The following is a 7,550-nucleotide window of genomic DNA, read 5'->3' as shown; positions in this document are numbered from 1 at the left end:
GCCCCCTGCCAATCACGGGGCGGCGGCCGGCCAGGAACGCCCCGCCGGGGGGGGGCAGTAACGGCTGCCGGCACGTGGGCGGGTCGGGCGCGCCAGCAGCTGCGCTCTTCTCCCCGCGGTGTCGCCAGCCCCCGGGATCCGGGCAGGTCTTGCCCTGACGGTGCAGGGAAGCCCGTCTCCCGCCATTAGTGCCCTGAAGTGGGCTGCGGAGCCGAGTCCCCCGGGCAGGGCGCCACTGTCGCCGTGTGCGCGGGGTCCACCTGAAAGCCTCAGGGTGACCATTGAAACCCCTCAGTTCATACTCACTGCTGATCCTGGCGCCTTAGCAATGAGAAAGGATGGGGTTAGAAAGAGTAGCACCCTCCGCTGTTCGTGGCCTAGCTGGGTGGCCCCCTTCCCTCAAATCTGCCCTGTCTGGGGGATGGCCGACTGTCTTCACAGGCTGCCCCCTTCCAGAAGGACAGTGTGCGTCTCTCAGGAGAGCTGACAGGCGCTGGGAAGTTCCCCTCCACTGGAGCATCTCCCTCCTGCCCTGACCTGCCACACCTGTGTGTCAGCAGGGAGGTCCGACACTGCCGCATGTGAGCCACTGCGCCGCAACCAACCCAACAGGGGCCGATCTAGGACTCTGAAAGGGGGGTGCACACGGGGAGGTTCAGTTGGTATGGGCCTGTCACTGCAGTTTTTTCAAAGCTGCCTGGGGTCTGAGCACTCAGGGAGCAACCGGCTTGAGACGCAAGGATGGAGGATCCTTGATCGAGAAAAGGGGAGCCTACAATGCCTGCTGGAAGGAGCATTTTGAAGACCTCAATCAAGAGCCTGTTTTTTGATAAAAGTGCTCTCAACTCCAGCCTGCAACACTCGGTCAGACACCTCCAGCCCTTGGCGAGATGCGGCGTATGTTTTTCATAGATTGTAAGGGGCTGGAAGGGACCTTGGAAGATCATCGGGTCCAGCCCCCTGCACCAAGTAGGAAAGACAAATCAGGTCAGGTGACCCCAGCAAGGTGACGGTCCAGTCTCCTCTTGAAGATTTCCAGGGTAGGTGATTGCACCACTTCTGAAGGGAGCTCATTCCACAGTCTGGACACCCTGACTGTGAAACAGTTTTTCCTCATGTTGAGCGTGAATTGATTTTCCAGGAATTTGTGGCCAGTACTCCTAGTTTGCCCCTTGGATGCACTGGTGAACAGTTGCTCACCAAGCCTTTGATGTACTGCTACCAGGGCCCCTCTCAGCTGTCTTTTCTTCAGGTTGAAGCAGATGAAGAACAATAAGGCATCTGGAGCTGATGAAATTCATGCCAAAATCTTCAAGTAGGGGGAAAGGAGCTCAATCACAGCTTCACGCCCTCATCTTCAGGATTTGGAATGACAAGGAAGTCCCAGATGACCTCAGGGATGCCATGATTGTGACAGTAAGAAAGGAGACAAGTCCACCTGTGGAAATTAGAGGGATCTCCTTGCTATCCATTACAGGAAAGATCATTGTGAGAGCCATCTCCTTTCACTAGCTGAAGAGCTCCTCCCAAGATCTCAGTTTGGGTTTGGGGCGTCAAGAGGCACAACTGACAAGAACTTTATCATCAGCTGCAGGCAAAATGCTGGGAACAGGAGCGAACAATGCAGCAGGCATGCAATCGCCCATGTTCAGAGGTGAGCTACTTGTAGCAGGGGCAACGTTGCCCTGCCCAACCCTCAGGCCGAGTACTTTTGGTTAAATTTTCTATTGTGTTTGGGATTTTCTGGGAGCAATAGGACAGTGGCAAGAATCCTGCAACACCCCTTCTTTCTGGGCCCCTCATGATTGTGCTAAGGCACTGTCTGGATCCATCATAAAACCCAAGTGAGAAAGGGTGGGGTGTAGGGGAGGAGGAGCCGCAAGCCCCTAAAGGAATCCCTGAGCACTACCTTCAGGGGTATACCAGGGAACCGTAAATCATGGCAGGTGAATAGACTCAGGTGTGATGTGACCCAAGGCAGCATTTGAGCTTGAAATGCTGATGAAGTAAACTAAACGGGGATTTTTTCGTTCTCCTAGTCTGTTTCACACTCTTGAATAGGTGCTGCACAAGTGTGGGTGGAAGATCTGGTTAGTGCTTTGTTAACATAATCAGTAATGGGTCCTAAAGTCAGGGCTGTGGCTATTATATTTTAATTGAAATTCTGTACCCCAGTCATTCTATTTTTTCCTCTTTAGTCGCTCATTATTGGGGGAGAGACTGACACAAATGTACATCACTTTCACCAGGGATTTAATACGATAAGAAACTGACTCAAAATCAGTTAGGCTACTGGTGAACGGAGACCACTGCTCATCATGTTGTTATTCTCTGTAGCCTGTCTTATACTGCTCCATTGTTTTTTTTTCTTGTGTCTTGTACTTCAGTTGTGTACTGTTTAGGCAGGGACAGGGTTTTTTTTATTTGTGTTTCTATGACACAGCACAGTTCGTGACTACATCTCCTAGGCCTGATGAAAATACAAAAAATAATGATAGCTTAAGCTTCCAAAAGAGATCTAAGATACAGCATTAATGAGCTGATTTAAATTCGCAAAAAGCAAATGAAAAACATTGCATCTTTTGCAGCAAAAGAGACAAGACTTGGCTGTAATGTATGTAAAGGGGGTTCATTAAGGGTGCTGAACAGGGACAGACCCCAAAGTAAATCGTAGTGTTGCCAGCCTTGGCTTTTTTCAGGGGGCCTAAGCCAGCTGCAGGGACATGGCTAAATAAGGTTCACTTAATGATCACTCAAAAACAGGCTTTTGTGTGAGCATCACAAAGTAAACCTTTGCAGATGCTACAATTAGCCTGCTCAACTAAGTAAAAGAAAGTAGGTGGCATGTCCAGCAAACCCAATAGTGAAATCAAATTAAACAGAGCAAAAGGCCTGATGAGAAACATCACATGAGAAGATAAACAAACCAGACATAGCAGACTTAGTTTCAACTTAAGATTGTTAGTGGTACTGACTGATGTAAGCAAATGTGCAGATGTAGTTGTGCTATAACAGGTCTATACCTTTACTCAGTGCCTTAGGTACGTTGCAAAAACAAAAGCAGCCTGGTCACAGATGACCATAAATAAAGAGAAAAGAGGTCAGGGACATTTCAGAATAAAGGAAATGACTGTGATAGACAAAGCACAAATGGATATATAATAGTAATAATTCAAGATAGATATTTCCAGTTCCCAGGAAAAACACTGCATCTGACATCTGTAGTTTTTTATGATTAAAATACTGAGAAAAATCTTGTATGCAAAAATGAATGCATGTATAGCTGTTTGAATCATGTAAAACAGGGGTGTCAGACATACTGCCCATGGGCAAGATAGAGGGGCTAGGAATTTGGGAGTGGGGCATGGCCCCACTCCACATGTGTGTGGATAATGGGGCAAATAATGGCTGTGTTAACCCCTACAGCTGCCACCACAGCTGCTTGCCCCATGACTGCTCCCATACCAGGATCCAGCCCAGGGGTCAAGGAAGCTTGACACCCCTCACATAATGGACTAGCATGCTTTCACACTGAAAAAAGCCTGTGTGAATTATAGATATGTGAAAATACTATTTGCTGGTTTGGTTTGGTTTGGTTTGGGGTTTTTGCAAGTCTGTCATTTAAAAGCAATTACATTTGTTTCCTTTCAAATTTGTTCAAACAAACATGGCTCCTGTTTGGAGATCTTGCACGCATGGCTTCCACCTTCCAAAACAAATGTGGTCAGCTGTGCTAGAGTACCAGAAGGAAGTATAGGAAGTGTGTCAGTAAAAAAAAAAAAAAAAAACACAGCAAGGACAGCAATTGCTTGAAAGGTTTAGTGCAGGGGTGCAATTCACCCCAGGCCCTGACCCAGATCCAAACCTGACAGCAATGGAGAGGCAAGTGGCAGCAGGACCAGCAAAGGCAAGCAAAGCAGCGGCAGGGCCACTGGGCGATGGCAGTGCAGCCCTTTCTCTCCCTCTTGCCATGTGCACAACAGGGCCCCATAGCCTCAGATTCTGCAACAGGCCCTGCCCCTCACTAGGCCTGCCCCCAGATTTCCTGACCTACCACAAGCCCTATGTTCCATGGACTGCATGTTTGACACCCCTCAATTAGTGCATCATAATTGTTCTTGCAACACTAATGTATCCTCAAAACAGCTACTTGGATGTTTTCACTTAAGCAGGGCTGTCCAACGGGCAGCCTGTGGGCTGCGCGCAGTTCCTGGTTAACTGGAAGTTGACAGCCCTGACTTGCAATATGTATTCTATGGGTCTGAAGCATCTGTTTTATGACATCCCAATGCCTGTTGCAGGGAACAGGGTCTTGGAGAACAGACAAATACAAGATACTGCAGGTTGAGAGGTGGAGTGGAGTTAGGGACCAACTTGTGTTTGTGACTTCTGATCTATCCTGTAGAAAAATTGTTGATTGAGCTGGTTGTGCTGGAGCTGAGCAACAGATGTTGACTGACATTTTTCAGAAGTTATCAGAGCACCTTACAATGTGAATGAATTTCTCACCATTTCCCATAGGGTCCCATACCAAATGTATAAATGAGGAGACCAATAGATTAAGTGACTTGAATAGATTAAGTGACTTGTTCAGGGTCACACAGGAAGTCTGTGACAGAGCCAGGAACTGAACACAAATAGTCCCACTTCACTGCCTTAAATCAGAGCACCATTAAAACTTCCTCTCCTGCTTCCTCTCTCTCAGTTTCCCAATCTTTATTTCCTCATTCCAGATGATAGTAAAATAAATAGTGAATCCTGTTCATCTAAACATTCTTGTCTTCACTTTTGCTTACGCCTGCTGAGTTTTGCATTAGTTTTAACCAGCAATTTCAATGTGAACGTTTTATGGTGTTTCTTAAATTTAGGGGTTTAAGTGCATGATTGCTAACAAAGTGCTGAAGAGAAGCAAATGTAACAAAAGTTAATTTTTTAAACCAGGCATAGAAGCATCAAATCTAGTATAATACTGAATAACACAGGGCAGTCTACTTTCTTTGGGAAAAAAATGTTTGCTTTGTTGGGATAAACTAGACTGAGTCAGGTTTTGCTAATATCTGAGGACACTTATGGGTGATGTTATCATCAAAGTAATTATGTAATTAACACTTAGGGAGGGAGTTACTTAGGTGTTCCTTGAATAATAGCTCATTCTTCGCTTGTATTTCTGAGCAGTATTTATAAGTCTACATGTAGAACTACATTGTAGTCTACATTCTACCTGTGTAGAAGAAAGTGGCTGTATGCAAAGGGGTCATGGCTTAAAGTACTGCTATAGTTGAAGATTTTAATTTTTTTTGGTTTCATGAACCATGATTTAACCCGAAGTCTTGAAAAGAAATTTAGATGAAAAGTTTTCCTTGTTTACAACTAGCATTAGCTTTGTCCAGAAACTGAAATATATGTACGATTAGTCACTTCAAATGAGAGCTGAGAAAGCTCCTGCTCCAGGTATGTAGCCCTTTATGATGACAAGGAAGACAAGACATAGCATCTTTGAGCATCTTGAAAATACAGAAAAGGGAAAGACATTAAAAATCATGTCACCAAGACAGTACATAACTGCCTTTTGAGGCTCAGAGAGAAATCTGGCATGAGGAAAATATGGTTATATTAAAACTATTTGCATAATGTTTACCAGAAGTTAAAAATAGTCAAAAGCAACTGCTTGGGTGTAGTTCCAGGGTTAGGGAATACAATTTGACAGCAGTTGGTCTGCCAGTATACTGTATAATGCTTATGTAGCAATATAGCCTACAAACGACTTGTTCAGCATTTAGAGATTTTAAATAAATTTAGGGGGTTCTAATCATAAACCAGATACAATCAGGAGCAAATGATAGAGATGAAAAATGCTGCAGAAATTCAGCATAATGTTCGCATGTGGATGTTTTTGTTCATTTAGCTTCTAAACAAGTCACCAAAGTCTTTGGATTTAAAAGAAATATAAAGTTTTCCAATCTGGTGCTGAAACCAAATGGGAAGGATTAGCTACACTTGACTTAGCAGAAGGGATCTTGGTTTTCTCTGTTTAAAAATTGCAAAATCTCTGATTAAAAATGCAAATTTCCCAATTAAAAAAACCCAAAAACCGTGATTAAAATGAAACACCATTACAGGCAGTCCTCAGACTTACAATACAATTAGTTCTTGAAAACTGGGTCTTAAGTCAAAACGTAACTAGGAACCAGTTTTCCCATAGGAACAATGTTATAAATGGGGGATTGGTTCCTTTGCCACAGTCAACACAGCTGCATCCTGCTGGTAAGTCTGTTGTGGTGGAGAGGAGTTGGGAGGGGTGTGGGGGGCCAGATCAATACCCCTGCAATGAGGGAGGAATTGAGGCTGGGGCTGGGGCTGGGACCTGGGCTGGGGGAAGGTCTGCCCAGGGAGGGGGTGGGGCAGGTTGCGCTGCTGCAAGCCACTGGTCCAGAAGTTATCATGTGATGGCTTGTCTGGCAGCTCTCACCACTGCTCCTGCTGCTGGTTTGGGAGGGCATGGTGTGGGGGCGTGTACCCCAGAATCTGCACGGGGCGGGAGGGGCTGGGGCTGTGCCAAGCAGAAGGTGCTGGGAACGGGGGCTATGCCCCCCCCAACTCACCCAGCCAGCGCAAAACTGAGCCATTGCGTTGCCTCCAGACAAGCAGTGCACAGTGGTGGGAGCCGAACTGGCCTCCCCACACCTCCTGGATCAGCAGTGGCCTCACCCTGACTGGGCAAGCAGCGACAAGGCATGGGAGAGGCGGAGGGAGTGTGCCACCTGAAAACTTGCAGCCTCCCCACAGCCTCTGCTCTGCTGCCCACCCTGCCCCGATCTGGAGGCACAGATTCCCCCATGATCTGCCACTGCTCTCCCAGCCAGGGCAAAGCCGCTGCCTGTCCCGGAGGTGTGGGGAGGCCGAGCCAGCTCCTGCTGCTGGGTACCACTTGTCCGGAGGCAGTGCAGTGGCTCAGTCTCGCACTGGCCCCGTGCTAGCTGGGCGAGTGGCGGGGAGCATAACCCCTGCTCACAGTGCCTCCTGCCCAGTGCAGCCCCAGCCCTGCCCCATGCCCTCCCAGACCAATGGTGGGAGCAGCGACGAGAGCTGCCGGACAAGCTGCCACATGATGCTGTGGGCTGCCGCCAGTCTGGGAGCTGCTCGTGAGCCATCCCACCCCCTCCCTGGGCAGCGCTTGCCCCAGCCCAGGTCCCAGCCCCACCCCCAAATCTCTCCCTTGCTGGAGGGGCATTGATTTGCCCTCCCATGCCCCTTCCCTCCCACCGCCACAACAGACTTACCAGCTGGACGCAGCTGTGTCAACCATTGTAAAGGCAAAACTGGTGTGGGAACCTCAAAACAGGGTGTCAATTTACAAATATTGTAAATGCCGTTTGTCATAACTCAAAAAGTCAAGGACTGCCTGTATATATACAGGTATCAATTGAACACAATGTTTTACTGATATATTTACAATTTTAAAACAGTTTGGAAACCTTGGAAACCTGCCAGTGCCTCAGTCACCACCTTTATATGTATATATATATATATATATATATAAGGGCTTAGTC

The 7,550-nt window shown here is 47.3% G+C and overlaps 2 long non-coding RNA genes across 2 annotated transcripts in view; one reads left to right on the top strand and one right to left on the bottom strand.

Moving 5' to 3' along the window:
- The first annotated feature begins 1,081 nt into the window (after positions 1 to 1,081).
- Positions 1,082 to 3,260, top strand: LOC109300149. Its single transcript, XR_002098142.1, has 2 exons — positions 1,082 to 1,654; positions 2,199 to 3,260. It is a non-coding gene; the product is annotated as an uncharacterized LOC109300149 (long non-coding RNA).
- A 540-nt stretch (positions 3,261 to 3,800) lies between these two features.
- The window catches only part of LOC109300148, a 32,330-nt gene continuing 28,580 nt past the window's right edge, over positions 3,801 to 7,550 (bottom strand). The window contains exon 4 of the long non-coding RNA XR_002098140.1: positions 3,801 to 4,399. This is a non-coding gene — a long non-coding RNA (uncharacterized LOC109300148). The remainder of the gene's footprint in view (positions 4,400 to 7,550) is intronic.

Source organism: Gavialis gangeticus, unplaced genomic scaffold (assembly GCF_001723915.1).
Source record: "Gavialis gangeticus isolate Ggan-Ray unplaced genomic scaffold, GavGan_comp1, whole genome shotgun sequence".
Lineage (NCBI taxonomy): Eukaryota > Metazoa > Chordata > Crocodylia > Gavialidae > Gavialis > Gavialis gangeticus.
This window is presented reverse-complemented; position numbering and strand designations above follow the sequence as displayed.